This window comes from Protopterus annectens, chromosome 5.part1 (assembly GCF_019279795.1).
Source record: "Protopterus annectens isolate FY-2018-M chromosome 5.part1, PAN1.0, whole genome shotgun sequence".
NCBI lineage: Eukaryota > Metazoa > Chordata > Ceratodontiformes > Protopteridae > Protopterus > Protopterus annectens.
Genome location: NC_056736.1, coordinates 681,499,669 through 681,517,145, shown reverse-complemented (window position 1 = coordinate 681,517,145; position 17,477 = coordinate 681,499,669). Strand labels below are relative to the sequence as shown.

Sequence of the window (17,477 nt, the reverse complement as noted above, 5' to 3'; positions counted from 1 at the left end):
GTGCCCCTGTCTAGTAGTGACACAGATGTGACCCCTGGGGTAAACTTACGATCTCCCATCCACTCATCAAGATTTCTCTTGAAGAGAGTCAGTGAGGGGCTCTGCCTAACATGAACTGGGATCTTGTTCCAGAGCATGGGAAGCCTCTGGGTTATGAATCTATCCTTCCAGCATGTCCTATTCATATTTGTGCCGATGTTTAAGTCTTTAGCTCTCGTGGTTCTGATGGATTTGGATTTTTTGAGGTGGAGCATGTCCATCAGTTCCTGATTGGACATGGCCTTGTACGTCAGGCAGAGATCACCTCTGAGCAGACGGTATGCTACTGAATAGAGCTGGAGTTTCTTTAGTCTGGAAGAATAAGACATATGTTGTAGACCCTTGATCCTCTTGGTGAGGTACTTTTGTGGTCTCTCCAGCTGTTGCAAATGCCGAGTGAGCTACATACCAAATGGGGCATTGTACTCAATCATGGGTCTGATGAGGGAGGAGTATAGGGGTACAATGACATCCTTGGATCTGGATGTGAATCCCTTCATGATAAGGTGTGCAAGGTAGAATGTCTTTCTAACCACTTTGGCAATGTGGGTGTCAAATGAGAGGTCGCTGTCGACTTGGGTCCCTAGGTCTCTGATTACTTTTTCCATACTCAGTGGGTTGCTGTCTATGTGATAATTTGTGGGTACTTTGTTTTTCCCAAAGGGGATGACTATACATTTTTTGGCATTTAGTTTAAGGCCATGACTCCGGCACCAGTTGTCCGTTTCTGTGAGGCCTTTTTGTAGGATGTATGTGTCCGCTGGTGTGTCGACTATGGCGCCTAGTTTGCAGTCATCTGCAAACTTTGTCAGCCACAACCCTCCCATGTTTGCTTTAACATCTGAGAAATAAATGCCGAACAAGAGGGGTCCCAGGACAGATCCCTGTGGGACACCACTTGTGACTGGCTTTGAGTCTGACATTGCTCCAGCGATTTTAACTTTATGGGTTCTGTCCTTTAGCCAGTTTGCAACCCATCTAGTGACATAAGGGTTTACATTTAAGCTGTTGAGCTTATCTATGATGCCTGAGTGGGGTATTGTGTCGAAGGCCTTAGCCAAGTCCAGGTAGGCTGTATGGACTGCTTTGCCCTCATCAATGGCTCTAGTGACTGTTTCGAAAAAGTCAACCAGGTTCAAAAGGCAGGATCTGCCCTTTACAAAGCCGAACTGGTTGGGGTCAAGTGTCTGTAGGTCCCCAATGTCTCTGTTTATGAGTTCCATAATGATTCTTTCCATAGCTTTGCAGACCAGGCTGGTTAAGCTTATGGGGCGGTAGTTCCCAGGGTCTGTAGAGGTACCGCCTTTGTGGAGTGGGACCACTGTTGCTGTACGCCAGTGTTCAGGTACATATCCTGTAGTAAGGCTAAGGTTAAATAGCATTTTTATGTGCAGGTTTAGCGCCTCTTGGAGTTCACGTAGCATGCAACCCGGGATACTGTCAGGTCCCATTGATGCTGTGTTTTTAGCTTTGCTGAGGGCGGCTCTCACCTGGACATCTGAGATGACAGGGAGATTACATTCAGCTGGTATAAGTATTTCTTCTTTTGGGGGTGAGGGAGGGGAGAAATTTGCACTGAACCTGTCAGCCAGAATGTTGGGTTCAGTGTATTTTTTGTTGTTGTGAACTAACTCTGAGCATATCTGAGGGTTTCTGCCCAGGTTTCTAACACAACTGAAGAAGGCTTTGTGGTTATCTTTAGTGTCCTTAGCGATTTTTCTCTCAAAGTTGGCCTTGGATGTTTTTATGAGAGAATGTAGTTTTCTGCTAGTGTTGATCAGAGATGTCTTCCCTTTATGGGATTTTGCTCTGTCGTGCAGTAGCTTCCTTCTTTTGTTATACAATTTGTTTATGGCTGAGGTCCACCAGACAGGACGTGTGCCTTTGTTGGAGAGGGACTTGGATTTATTTGGGATTGCATGATCCATGCATTCTTGGAGATGTCCATAGAAAGCATTTGTGAAGGATTCAGCATTGTGGGATGTGGTATCCACTGGCCCAGTGGGCTTAAAGGATACCATCTCAGTCTTAAGAAGAGTGAAGTCTGCTTTTGAGAAGTTTTTCACTGTGGTCTTTTGTGCTGGGGGTGGAGGTGGGATATGTATATCCAGGGTGATTTGTTTGTGGTCAGATCTCACTAGTGAAGGGTATACCTCTGGTGTGGAGCATTTTGTCCCCATGTTTGTGATGATCAGGTCTAGTATATTATCTCCCCTAGTGGGAGAGGTGACTAGTTGTTCCAGTGCATTTGAATTTATGAATTCCAGGAACCTTTGGGCTAGGGTGTTAGGGCTAGAATAATGTACCCAATCTATGTTAGGGTAGTTGAAGTCTCCCAGTATGATGGTATTTTGTGATACATTCATATCCTCCAATGTCTTCAGGAAGGCTGAGTGGGGTTCCTGAGATTGGGAGGGTGGTCTGTAACATGCTACCAGTTGTTTAGCAGTTTTGCCTATGGTTAGTTGCACCTGTATGGTCTCCGATGCTTCATGTATTGCTAACCTGGAGGTGTGGGTGTCCTTGATGAATATGGACACTCCCCCTCCCTTTGTGGTTCGGCCTGGGTTTTAGGGCTGAAAAGCATGATACGAGGTGTAGCCTGGTAGTGCTGGGGTGCTCTCAGGAGCCTTGAACCAGGTTTCAGTTACTGCACAGACGTCAATGTTCTCCATACTGAGGAGTGCATTGAGTGCCTGCATCTTGAGATTTAGACTTCTGGCGTTGAGCAGCATTACCCTTAGTTTTTTTCCATTATTGTTTTCTAAGGAGGTGGGTTTGTCTTTTGAGCCTTGCCTAAAAAAGGCACTATGGGGGTGGCAAGAGCCTTAGCCAATATCCGGAAGCCCAGTGGTGACAGGTGCAAGCCGACACTTGCGAAGCGGCATGGCTTATCCAACATGTCATCCCAGGCAGACAGACATTGGATCCCCTTAGAATGGCACCAGTACTTGAGCCAATTATTAAAGCTGATCATCTTGTCTTTGTATTGTGGCATCATTCTTGGTGAGGGCAAGATGCTGCTCAGGGTCAGGGTCATACCAGCATGGGCTACATAATCAGAGAGCTCCTCTATGTCTCTTTTCATGTAATCCAGGGAGGTACGTCTCAGGTCATTCACGCCAGCATGGACAATGATGGAGTCATATTTGTACTTGCTTTGGAGTGACCTGAGTGCGTGTGTTATGTGGCGGATCCTAGATCCCGATAGGCAGCTCACAGTCACCCTCTCCTTGTTCAGCCTGGTAAGCTGGACATCAGTGTGTCTGACTATAGAGTCACCTATTACTAGTGTATCAGGCATGGTGTTTGGCCTTAAGGGCTGTGATTGATTGACACACTGATTTATTGAAGTATGTGTTGCATGTGTTTTGTTTTGAGGTGGTGGATTTTTGGATGTCTGCTTTGGGAGCCTCTGTTGTTTTGGTAAGTTTTTTTATTAGAGCCTTTGAGTATGTCTTTGTGTTTTTATGTGTTTGGTTTGGAGTTGTGGTAGGTCTATGTGGGACTGGGTTTGTTGTGTATGTGGTTACCATCTCCTCCTGTCTGGTCATGCCAGCCCTGAGTTGAGAGAGTTCAGCCTCCAGTTTGGCTATATAGTTGCATCTCTCACATGTATTTGTGTTTGTTGGGAGGAGGAGAGGGTTGTCTGTGTACATGAGACAATTGTAGCATTGTCTCAAGATACCCAGATTAACCAGCTGAACTGGACAGGATACCAGTAATCTACCACTTGACATGCTAGAACAGTATAAGGGAGTGCTGTGCCTTTAAGGGAAGTGGATATTCACAGGGGTGGTAGGTGGATGTAGTGCTTACTTAGTATGAGAGTGCTTACTTAGTAGAGAAGTTTTGAGAACAAGTGCTAGGCTTATAATATAGCGAGTAGTCTGATTATACTAAGAGTAGAGCTTCTTTAAGGGAAAATTTGAAGAGCAGACTTGGCGGAGCCAGAAGAAGTTTAACCGGCGCTGCGCTATGTGCACAACTGCGCAAAGCCGTGCAAACGCAGATTTTAAATAGGGAACTTCAAAAGAGCTAGAAATGATCCAAAACAACCAATTAGTACAGCTCTTGTGCTGAGGTCACTTCCTACAGGGACAGGTAGGCTGTTCAAGGCTCCCCACTCCCACTGGTGAGCAAAGAAACTTCCTTCTATCCAAGTAAGGTAATGGACAGCATAGGAACTACACCACAGCCCAGAATACAGCAGAGCCTGTAAACTGGTCTAAACTAGTCGAGGAGAGGCGGGAAAACAAGGATTATTTTTTTGTTTTTTTTGTTTTTAGATAGAAACACACAGAAAATGCAGAAACAGTAATAAATCAGTTACACAGGCTAGCACACTTTAGTGGGCAGCCTCAACAGTTAAATTAAACAAACAAACAAACTTTCGATCAGCGTAGGGTGCACATGCCTACCACACATTCTGGCCCATAAAACTAGGTGAAGGTACTGAAGGTAGTAATTTCTCCATATTGGAAAAAAAAATGCTTCACTTCCAGATTAATTATACAAGATAATGAGCTACAACTCCTCCATGTTCAATGTATCATTTACAAGACCCCTTATTACATCATGACTACCTATAAGATACCCCCCCTCTATGTCCTCCTCAACCCATAACTCCTACCTAACTAGTATGGATTCCCTAAGCATTAAGCCAAACTCCATTCTCCTAGGACACTTCAGCTACCCCTTGATTAACCTGAGACATATACATCCTCTAACATGCATGCCCAGAGATTTCTGGACATCATCAATGCAAATTTTCTGGACCAGTTAGTCCACATACCAATCAGGGATGATAAAATCCTGGACTTGGTCCACAGCATTATAGGAGCTCTGCTCCCTACCAACTGTAACTCCTTCCCTGGTCAAATCAGACCACAAATCAGTTGCATTCACTTTAAGGCAGTAGCCAGAAACATCCTCAAATACCTCACTATTCACAGATTTGGCTAAATTCAACGTTTCCTTCCAACTCGGTGACCTCACTGATTATGCAGAATCCTTTACCTTCAAACTCCATGCATATGTGAATAGCTGTATAGAAGCATTTCTCCCCCTCCAAAATAAATACAATGCCAAATTCAAAAATAACTCCCGTGATGGAACCCAATATAAACAGGCTTTATAACAAAAAAGAAAAGCAATAATTGCATGTAAAAATAAATGTACCTCTCAAGATGAAAAAAAACTCATGGTACACATAGCAAGAAACACTGGACCTAGATCAAATGAAATTAAATCTGATATGAGGTAAAATAGCTACCCAGGTAAAGGGCAACCACAAAGAGTTCTTTACCTGTGTTAGAAACCTTAGAAACTACATCCAACACTGCACAGAGCTAATAATACATATCATATAGTAGGACCCAGAAGACATAGCCAGTCTACTACAAGACAAGTTTAGCTCTAACTTCGATCCATTTCCCTGCCTGCATTCCTAGATGCCCTACCTACCACACCTCTCAACCTCTTAGAGCAAGAAATCTGGACAAATCCATGAATAAAAATGGGACAAAACCCCTCAAAATAGGGACAATTTTGAAATATTACTCTTACAAACTTAGAAAGTTGATAGAATAGCAGGCTTTGCATGAGCATAAATTTTCTAAAGGATATGAAGTCTGAAACTCAAACAGCTGTCATTATTTTCAAACTTCAGTCTTTAATGATTTACTACTAATTTACCAGAGAACCACAATTTTATGAAAAATGGACTCAAAATCTTCTTCTTCTTTCGGCTTTTCCCGGTTAGGGGTCGCCACAGCGGATCACCTTGTCCGCACATTGAATGGCAGTGGAGTTTGGCACACTCACACGCACACCTAGGGCCAATTTAGAGTGTCCAATCCACCTGCAGCATGTCTTTGGGATGTGGGAGAGCGGAGCACCCGAGGGAACCCACAGCGACCACAGGGAGGACATGCAGACAACGGAGAACCTCTTGCTGTGTGAAAAATGGACTCAAAATATGAGGCCAAAATCTGGACATTCTGCAAAAATCTGTACAGTTGAAAGGTACGCTACCTACAGCTACACACATCCCTCAAATCTCCCATGAACAAGTCTTCAAGGCACTATCCAAGGCCAAGAACACTGCTTCTGTGTTCCAGATAGCATACTGAGCTGCTTACTGGCTGGCCTGAAACAGGACCTATAAAACCCTCTACAGAGGCTATTCAGTGTCAGACTACAAATAGACTTTGTGCCAGAAAAAAGGAGGACAGCAGCTACCATCTCTCTGCACCAAGGGGAACATCAATGCACCCAAGAAACTACAGACTCATAAGCCTGGCCGACCTCATCTGTAAGGGTATGGAAAGGATAGGTAACCTACAGACATTTCACCTTAGTCATCTGTTGGGTATGGAAAGGATAGGTAACCAACAGACATTTCACCTTAGTCATCTGTAAGGGTATGGAAAGGATAGGTAACCTACAGACATTTCATCTTAGTCATCTGTAAGGGTATGGAAAGGATAGGTAACCTACAGACATTTCACCTTAGTCATCTGTAAGGGTATGGAAGGGATAGGTAACCTACAGACATTTCACCTTAGTCATCTGTAAGGGTATGGAAAGGATAGGTAACCTACAGACATTTCACCTTAGTCATCTGTAAGGGTATGGAAGGGATAGGTAACCTACAGACATTTCACCTTAGTCATCTGTAAGGGTATGGAAGGGATAGGTAATTTACAGACATTTCACCTTAGTCACTTGTAAGGGTATGGAAAGGATAGGTAACCTACAGACATTTCAACTTAGTCATCTGTAAGTGTATGGAAAGGATAGGTAACCTACAGACATTTCAGCTTAGTCATCTGTAAGGGTATGGAAAGGATAGGTAACCTACAGACATTTCACCTTAGTCATCTGTAAGGGTATGGAAAGGATAGGTAACCTACAGACATTTCACCTTAGTCATCTGTAAGGGTATGGAAAGGATAGGTAACCTACAGACATTTCACCTCAGTCATCTGTAAGGGTATGGAAAGGATAGGTAACCTACAGACATTTCACCTTAGTCATCTGTAAGGGTATGGAAAGGATAGGTAACCTACAGACATTTCACCTCAGTCATCTGTAAGAGTATGGAAAGGATAGGTAACCTACAGACATTTCACCTTAGTCATCTGTAAGGGTATGGAAAGGATAGGTAACCTACAAACATTTGACCTTAGTCAATTTAAGTTTGTCAAGGGTGGGTCCTGCCTACCGTACCTGGTTACTTTCTTTGAGAGGGATATTGATACAATGGATGAAGGCAAATCAATATGCCTCGCATATCTAGACCTTTCAAAGACATTCAATTCCATCCCATAATTAGATATTATAGATAAAGTATCACAGCTATATGTTATTTCCTATGTAATTTGTTGAATAGCAAATTGGATCACAAATAGAATCCAGGCAATTAGGGTGGGCTGCTTGACCTCTTGCAAAAGACCAGTCACTAGTTGTGTACCTCAGGGTTCAGTCCTTGGGCTACTCTTCTTTCACATTTACTTCTCAGAGGTCAAAACTACTGTCACTGTTTTATGGCTGGCCAAGTCTGCAGATGATTGTAACTTGGTGCTATTATAACCTCTCCAAAGGACAATAAAATCCTCCAAGAGAGAGCCTTTCTTAAACCAATATCCAAGAAATGTATAATATCATCTTTCAGCAAGCAAGAAGTCTCTAGTAACTATCATATTGATGACACACCCCTGAAAACTGATCCAGTAGTTTGGGATCTGGGAAACCATGTAAACAAAAAACAGTCATTCAATCAACACATACCGTAATGGTTAAGAAAGTGATTTTTCATTGCACGGCTTATTACGAAGGGTGCAGAGTCCATGTCCAGAGATGTGCTCATTCTACTGCATTCTGCACTTATCAGAACAGTCTTTGAGTATAATGCCCTCTTCAGTATGTGCCTATCCAAACATCTGACAAAAATCAAATGCCCATAATGCTTTCTTAGTAAGAAAATCAAGGGTCTAAATCCCTTCTGATGGAAACATAAAACATTATTACTGAATAAGGCAGACATCTCAAAGCCTTGTCCCTCTTGTCTGTGTCATATAGGCTACTAAGAGGTAATCTCTGCCTCAGATATAGAGCCTCAATATACCCTATCCCGTCACAATATACCCTATCCCATCATAATATACCCTATCCGGTCACAATATACCCTATCCTGTCACAATATACCCTATCCCGTCACAATATACCATATCCTGTCACATATACCCTATCCCATCACAATATATCATATCCCATCACAATATACCCTATCCTGTCACAAAATACCCTATCCCGCCATAATATACCCTATCCTGTCACAATATACCCTATCCCATCAGACCTGCTGCACATTTGCAAGTCCAATGGGGGCATGCATAAATAGAACATGGTGGAGGGAAAGATATGCATCACAGAATATACCGCTTCCTTGGAATAATTTTCCTCTCCACATAAAGCAAAGTACTTCTCTTACACAGTTCAAATGTCATCTGGATGAATGAGTGGGTAACTGCAAATTCAGCCTTGGTTTAACATCCTTGTCCCTCGTGGATAGCAGTGACATGTAAATGCTCTGCTTATCTCTGGGTATCCTTACTTAAAATATAAGGGCTAAAGACCTAATGGATATGCATGGCTAGGGTTATAAGGATCCTCATGGAGTACCTATGAGCATGTCTTTACCTTAGTAGTCATAGTAAATAAGGTAGAAACAGTGAGTAAAAGTTCTACAGCACATGCATATAGGACCTATTAAAAAACATCTGGCAAAACACTAAAACACCTGCACTATGAGTTATTTATTTATTTATTGGGTTTTGCTGTCCATTGTAAGGTGCTGATTTGTATTGCCCTATTTCAGGACCAGCCCAGGTGTTAATACATAGTAATGGTGAACATGTATAGACTCTCCTGCTATACTGCCAAGATCTCAAAAATGTCTCTGAGCCAACTTTGGCATCATTTATTGATTTTGAAAAGGCTTACTATTCTGTTAAAATGGAATTATGTCTGGAGAGTTTTGTGAGTCATGGTGTTTCCAGTTGATTTTATTAACTCTGTCAATGTTCTCTGATATTCACCTCAAGCTTAAATATTTATTAATGGTACCCTTTCTGACCCATTTTTATCTACAAAGGTACTTGGCAATGTGGCCCCCTTTCCCTGGCCTTTTTTTGTGAACTATCGAACCCCTTAATATGTTGTTCAATAGTCCTCACAGACTCTTCATGCTAGTCACTTCCTGGCATACAAATAAGTGCCCAGCTGTTTGCTAATGACTTTTTGGTTCTGGCTAGTAACCCTGTCAAGGATATTACTAAGCTCCATAAGTAGTTAAAAAAGTTGGGTGTTTTTTTTTCAGAGCTTAGAGAGAATGTATGTAAGACTGAACTTTTTCCTGTTAACTCAGTGGCGTGTTCCCTTAAATCTGCTGTGGTTACTTTTTATTTTGACCAGAATCTTCCTGTGCAAGCTGGGCATAAAGTTTGACTCTGAAGTTCACATAATGCTGCAAGTGAATCTTATAGGTTCATAGGTGTGTACTAGGGCAACAACCCTGGAGCCTTTACAAGCCTAGCCCATAGAAGTGCCCTGGCATCATGCTGCTGTTAGTTCCCGGTGGCTCTATCAAGTAGAACCACTGGAGTGATCCCTGGGGTGAACTTTCTATTTCCCATCCACTCATCAAGATTTCTCTTGAATAGAGCCAGTGAGGTGCTCTGTTTGACATGTATGGGAAGTCTATTACATACCATGGGCAGTTTCTGGGTTATGATCCTGTCCCTCCAGCATGTTCTGATGATTGTGGTAATGAGGTTGAGGTCCCTGGAGCATGTGGTGTGGAGGGATTGGGATTTCTTTAGGTGTAACATTTCTAACAGGGCTGGGTCAGACATGGCTTTGTAAGTCAAGCAGAGATCGCCTCTTAATAGATGATATGAGTGAGAGAATAGCTGCAGTTTTTTGGGTCTGTCCATGTAGGGCATGTGTTTAAGGTCTAGGATGCTCTTCATGAGGTACTTTTGTGGTACTTTCCAGCTGTTGCAGGTGTTTAGTGAGGTACATGCCAAATGGGCATTATACTCAATGACTGGTTTAATGAGGGAAGAGTAGAGAGAGATGATGACCGCTTTCTTCCTGGATGCAAAACCCTTGGTAATGACATGTGCAACATAGAAGGACTTTCTGACCACTGTGGCAATGTGGTGGTCGAAGGAGAGGTTGCTGTCAGCCTGTGTCCCAAGCTCTCTTATAATGCCTTCAGTGTTCAGTGGGATACCATCAATGTGGTAATTAGTGGGAACTGAGTTTTTACCAAAGAGAATGACAATGCATTTTTTGGCATTAAGCTTAAGGCCATGGTTTTGACACCAGTCATTGGTCTCAGTGAGGCCTTTCTATAGGATGTCTTCATCACTTGGGGAGTTAATAATGGCTCCCAGCTTGCAATCGTCTGTGAACTTGGTCAGCCAGAGTCCCTCCATGTTGGCCTGGACTTCTGAGACGTAGATGCCAAACAGGAAAGGGCCCAGGACTGATCCCTGTGGGACTCCACTCGTGACTGGTCAGCAGTCTGACTGGCAGTCTGCTACTTTCATACTGTGGGTTCTATCTGTGAGCCAGTTTGTAACCCATCTAGTGATATAGGGGTTGATGCCTAGTTTGGTGAGTCTATCAATAATTTCTGAGTGGGGAATGGTATCAAAGGCCTTGGCCAGATCAAGGTAGGCTGTATGAACTGCCTTGCCCTCATCCACAGCTCTGGTGACTAACTCAAAGAAGTCAACCAGGTTGAGCAGGCATGATCTACCCTTCACAATACCAAGTTGCGTGGGATCCAGAGTTTGGAGATTCCCTATATCCTTGTTAATTAGGTCCATGATGATGCACTCCATAGCCTTACATATCAGACTCATCAGGCTAATGGGGAGATAATTCCCAGGGTCTGTAGTTACTCCCCCTTTATGGAGAGGGATGGCTGTAGCAGTGCGGCATTCTGTAGGGACAAAGCCTGAGGTGAGGCTGTGATTGAACAGGGCACACAGGTGTGGTGCCAGTTCACTTTCTAGTTCATGTAGAACACAGCCAGGGATATTGTTGGGTCCCATGGAAGCTGTATTATTGGCCTTGGACAATACAGCTTTAACCTGTGCTGCTGTAATGCTGGGTGCCTGGCATTCTTCCGGTATTGTGATTGGTCCTTTAGAGAGGGGTAAAGTTGGCACTGAATATGTCAGCCAGTATGTTGGCAATATCTGCTGGCTCTGTATAAGAGGTACCAGTGTGCAGTAACTCAGAGCAAATCTGGGTATTGCCATGGAGATTCTTTATATAACTGTAGAAGGCTTTGTGGTTGTTTTTAGTGTCTGTCACAATTCTGCCTTCATAGCTAGCTTTAGAGGTTTTGATGAGGGATCTCAACTTTTTTTTTGAGGCTAATAAGGGAGTTTTTCCAGTTTTGGGACTTCACCTATTTCTGCAGCAGTTTCTTCCTTCTGTTGTAGAGTTTGTTAATGGCAGGAGACCACCAGATTGGCTTCCTTTTTTTGGAGGAGAGGGTCTTGGTTCTGTTGGGTATGGCTAGTTCCATGCACTTATGTATGTGCTTGTACAGTGCACTGGTGTATGATCCGGTGGTCGTGCACCTATTTTCCATTTGCATGGGTGCCATGAAGTTAGCCACCTCTGTTTTTAGTAGCCCAAAGTCAGCTTTGGAGGTTTTTCATGGAGGTTACCTTTGCTGGTGGTGTGGGTGAGAGGTGGATTTCCACAGTAATTAGTTTGTCGTCAGATCTAACTAGGAGGAACTGACTATTGGTGTTTTGGGGCCAAAGCATTACTTTGGGTACATCTGTGGCAGTGTCTGCATTTGTCACTCTTTGGCTGCACCTCATCTATGAAGATTTAATGTTTCTGTCTTGCTTTTTCTATTTTTTCAGACATACCTTCACTCAGAAGACCAATCGTTAGATGAAGAATGTTGCTAATGTAATAGAGTCCTTTGGAATGGGAGAAGAAAAAGGGTTAATCAGAAAATTAGGACTGTACTTACTCATTTCTTGGGCTTTGGAATACCTGGTTGAGATCTGCACTCTAAGGTTTTTATACTGTATACTTTTATTGACTTTGATCAGAGTGTAGGTGGGCATTGATCAAAGGGAAACTTTTGCATTTATTCTCACATTGGAGTTTATGTTGTTATTTGATATCGCCTCCTAAACGTTTAAGAATATTGCACTCTGTTATGCAAACCTAATTAGCTCTTAGGACTCTCACCCAAACTCTTTACTGGTCTGGAATTTGAGGTTCTACAATAGCTATCTAGGATAATCCTCATTTTTCAGTAGAGGGTGTTCCTATTAAAGACCCAGCTTCTAGTGGAAAAGGTATACATCGGCTTTCAAATCTGAATGGTGTATGAACTATAAAGTCTTTTGAAGTCCTCCAAAGCACATGGAACTTTCTGAAAGTTTCTGTGACTGAAATATAAGTTGAGTCAATTCCCTTTTTACCATATATTCCTGTGTGCACATAACTGTGTTCACACCTGTAGTACCTACTCCTGCCTGGTAGTTGGTGGAGGGGGTTAAGGAGCTGTTAACAAGATGCTTCCTATGGTCCAGTAGTCCAGGGTTGGATTTCCTCGGCTTCCATTGCCTAACTGTGTAACTCTGAGTGATTCACTTAACCAGACAGTGCTCCCAGACTGAGTCTGAAAAGAGGTGTACGGCAATCAGTACTCTGTCCTGATTAACAAATACAAAATAAATACAATAAAATACAATAAATAAACACTCTCTTTTATTGTTCTTAATCTTATCAAGAGAGCAGGTAAATGTATGAGTTCACTTCTGGCTTCCAGATATTAGAATAAAAAACCCTAAACTGTTTGCAGGGTTATCTTAAGGGATATAAGAAAACTTTGTGAGTTCCAATTTTTCTATGAAGAAACATGCTTTTTATCCATCAGGGTATTGGGGCCTGATCACTACCACACACAGAAGACTGGCTGATACACAAGAGGGACTGGCTGATACACAGAGGGACTGGCTGATGCACAGGGGACTCACTGCGTCTACTATTTTATTAAACATCAGGGTTGTGGTTCCCCAAACCCTAATGTGATCTTTAAGTTTTGAGACTGCCCAACCATTTATAAATTTTGATCCTATGTTGTCACTTAGGAGAACCGTGTCTTACAATTATGCTTACTATGTGTAAAAGCATTTTTGTGGACAGGTCTTCCCCATGTTCAGGGTTTTAGTGAATCAGGAGGGATGAATTTGGCTACTCCAGCTCTCAGCAATGATTACAGCTCACATTACTTCACCATGGAAATCACCTTAATACAGTTAAAGATTTGCATAGTTGGCTCATCCATAAGGGTAAACTTTTACAGGTCCTACATATTATTATGTACCAAATGTGCTAACAATTCTTCCCCTCTTTGGGTTAAATTTATGAATGTATTACAGCACATCCCCGCTACTGAGTGATGATGTAATATCTAGAATTTTTGATTGCCAGTATTAGTTTCAGTTAAAAAACTCCTGGTTGATATAATTAAATTGACACTTTTAGCAAATTTTTAGAAATTGATCTAAGCAAATTGTTTTACTGTTAACTCCTCTCACCGTTCTTGAAACACTAGCTTTTTAATATATACGTAGTTAACACTGTCTTCAGAGTTATGCTGATACAGGGAGTTCATGATCATCAGCAGAGTTAAAGTAATAAATGAGATTAAATGTTGTTGATGTTTTATTTATTATACATTAATAAAGTGTTTATTTACAAAGTACAGGTACATACAGCAGGATGACTGCACAGTTGTGACTGAAAATGTGTGAATAAAAATGATAGATAGGAGAAACAGTGTTATTTTTGGGAAGCAGAGGCATTCTAGACAGTGGGACATGTATGCCATTATTTAGTGACATCATTTCTTAGTAATTTGCCAAAAACCCCACAAATGTTATGAGGAACACACCATCAATACATGCTGTGAAAATCTGCAGAGTGGAGAGGTATGGTTAGTTTGTTTTGTTTGAGTTCTGAGCAGTAGTGTTCTGTTCTTGGTGACACTGAGATGAAAGGGCATATTTCATTGGATTTTGTTGTGAGGCAAAGCTTTTCTTTAAGACTGAACCAATTAATGGGAGAGGATATTTAAGCTGGCTCATAAAATGCCTTTCCCTGTGTCTGGAGATAAAAAATGAGAGATTTTCCATGCCTAGAAAATATTTGGTTGCTCCTAGCTTTGGTTGTGTCAATGTGAAGTTTGAAGTTTAGATTCTGATCCTGTAAAAGTCCTAGGTATATGAAGGAGATGGCAGAGTGACATACAACCTTAGAAGGGAATTTTTAGATAGGGGCTATGCTGTAAGGAGATTAATAAGTCCCTTGACCTGAATAATATTGATAGACAAGGGAAAGTAAACTTTATTTTCGGATAAAAGAGAAGACAATAGCTTTGTAAGAGAAAGATCTGCAACTGAAAAACTTTAGGTATGCCTTATTTATTCTTAAGACATTAATGCTGTTTGTAACATGAAAAAGAATTGACATATCTTAACAACCCACAATTACACAAGAGCCAATGTTTTACAGAATCTGTTAATGTATAAATGAGGTTAGCACAAACTGGATGGATGGACAGACAGACAGACATGTTTGAAGCAAAGAAAATCCATTTTCTGATTTATTTCTCTACTTGAATGGAACAGGTTTTGACTGAACATGTCCACTTGGTGAAAGGGTGTTCAGTATCTGTCAGAAGATAACACCCTTTATTCCTACCTGTTGTCCCCTTTTTTCTCCATGAAATATTGAGTACCATATGTTATTTTTCAGTACTAGATGAGTTTGGGTATGGATGGCTACCTTTCTTGGGTACTCTTTCGGAAAATTACTAACTGCTTTTAGTTTGAGAGGATGTTGCAGCTATCTAGGAACTGAAGTTTCAGTAGAAGTGCAATAAAGCAAACCTAAGTATTTTTTTTCATTGCCTAGTTGAGCTAAACAAATATTCTCAGTAGGTTACTGACAGTGTCAAAACAGAACTTTCACATTTCAATGATCCCATTTCGTAAGAAGATAAAACAGATTTTTTTTTTACATTGAAACCATTCATATGACCCCTTTATCTCACCTTATAGCCCCCCTGGCTTGTATGAGAGAGAGAATGACATGTAAAGTATATCAGGCATGCCAATGAATCAATAATCAGTATCACACAAGATCTACTGACTCTGTTGAGCATATCAATTGCCCTTTAGGAGTGGGGGATCAAGAACTATGACTTTAACTAAGGGGGTGTTTAAAACAATACCTTCTACCGTAGTGACTGCAAATTAAATGATATAACAACAGCTATGATGAATACTAAGATGTGGGAAATCTGATGGGCATGCATTTTAAATTTTAAGAAAATGCACCTGAAAGTTATATCTCTATTCACAAAATACTGCAATCCGTTCTAAGACATATTAACTTTAGGGGTCCTGAAGTCATGTTGTTCTTATATAGATAAAGATTATAGCATAATTAGAATATGATATAAGCTTGTGTAGTCTAGATTTAGTGATGAATAAAGGTGTGTAAGTACTGAAACTAGAGATATAATTAATGAATAAAGAAAATGGGTTTGCAGTTTCTGCCATATGAAAAAATAGTGTAAAAACTGCTGGACTGTTTTATTTGAGTATCTGGCAGTTGGCTGAGAGGATTAAGGCACTGTTTCCTGTGGTTCAGTAGTGCGAGGTTTGATTCCTGCAGCTTGTGTTGCCTAACTGTGTGACTCTGACCAAATCCCTTAATGAGGCAATGCTCCTGAGATGAGCCTAAAAGGTCCTTGGCGATCAATGCTCTACCCCAGAAAGAAATGTAAATAAATAAAAGTATACAGGAAAATGCTTGATTCTTGACATGAATGCTCTGTTGAGCACTTTCCAACTGAATATATAGGACTGGCATTTCAGTAAAGATGAGCAATTTGATAGGAAACTGTAAGTCTCCAAAATTAATAAAACATAACAACTATGACAAAAAATGTGCAGTGAAAGGGCTAGTCAGCATGGTAAAAAAATTACCTGGAAAAATAAAATATAAGGTCATGCACCAACAAAGTTTATAAAATGTTTGTAGGATTTAAAAATTATATTGTGATGGGTGACTTGAGAATTTTTCTGCATGCAGTACTTGCAGTTGTTTAATATTACTGTTAAGATGTCAACTATATATGAATGTCAGCATATTCACCTCTCTAGGGTTGCAATGAGTATGAGAGGTCATGTATATTTTTATGGTAGCATCTATGTTTAGCATCTTCCATTCATTTCATAATGGAGGTAATACTGAATTTCAGATGTACATAAATTAATGACATTGTTTAATTTACTGTCATTTTTATAAAATACTAACTATGTGAAGGAGGCATCAAAAAGTTAAATTTGTAGTACCTAATGGTATTTATAGGGTTGTAGTTTACATACATGAGACATTTGTTAGAATCAAATTAACTTTTGACACCATTACAGTAGATATCATCATAACTTCATAGGTAGTTACTAGGCCTGCAGTCTAGGAGAGCATTGAAGGTTCTAGCCCACATTCCCTGTTCCCCCAAGCAATGTCTTATAAAGTGATTTGCTCAAGGTCACACAGTAGACAAATGAGGGCTGTGGGAATGAAACCCTGAATTAGGATCACTACAGCTCATAGGCTTAACCCTCCGTGCCAACAGCCAGACTAATCCCACTATAAAGTAAATCAGATAGATTTGTTCAACCATACTTCCTAGCTCACATAGAATTTTGTGAGTTTATATGTGTGTGTGTGTGTGTGTGCGTGCACGCGCACGTGTGTGTGTGTGTGTGTGTGTGTGTGTGTGTGTGTGTGTGTGTGTGTGTGTGTGTGTGTGTGTGTGTGTGCGTGTGCGTGTGCGTGTGCGTGTGTGTGCGTGTGTGTGTGTGTGTCTGTGTAGGGCCAGAATAGCAAGTGACATTACATCAGAACATCCAAGAATCTGTTCAAAATGATTGTAGCTATTATTTTCACTCTTGTAGAGGTCTGCAGACTACTGGGCCATAGCAGTTGGCCAAAGCACCATAAAGTTGGTCTATTTATCTGTTAACTAGATGACCAAGCTAGATCCTTTTCTGCAGCAAGACAAGTAAAAAGGGTAAAGGTAAATGCAACATCTGTAGTGTATGTTCTTAGAGCATGCAGTCAAAAAGCATGTTTTTTAGAAGAAGAAATCAGAATGCAGACCGAAGTAGGAGTGCATACAAACTATACCCAGGCAGCAAGCTTGAGGTGAGGAATGAACCTTGGACCTTTGAGACAGAGGCCTTTACAGCCTGAGCTATCATCCTACCATGGGAAAAATGTGAAGATGAATATTTACAATAATA

The 17,477-nt window shown here is 41.2% G+C and overlaps 1 protein-coding gene across 1 annotated transcript in view; it reads right to left on the bottom strand.

Moving 5' to 3' along the window:
* The window catches only part of LOC122803256 (retinal guanylyl cyclase 2-like), a 665,947-nt gene that overhangs the window by 369,377 nt on the left and 279,093 nt on the right, over window positions 1–17,477 (bottom strand). The window lies entirely within an intron of this gene.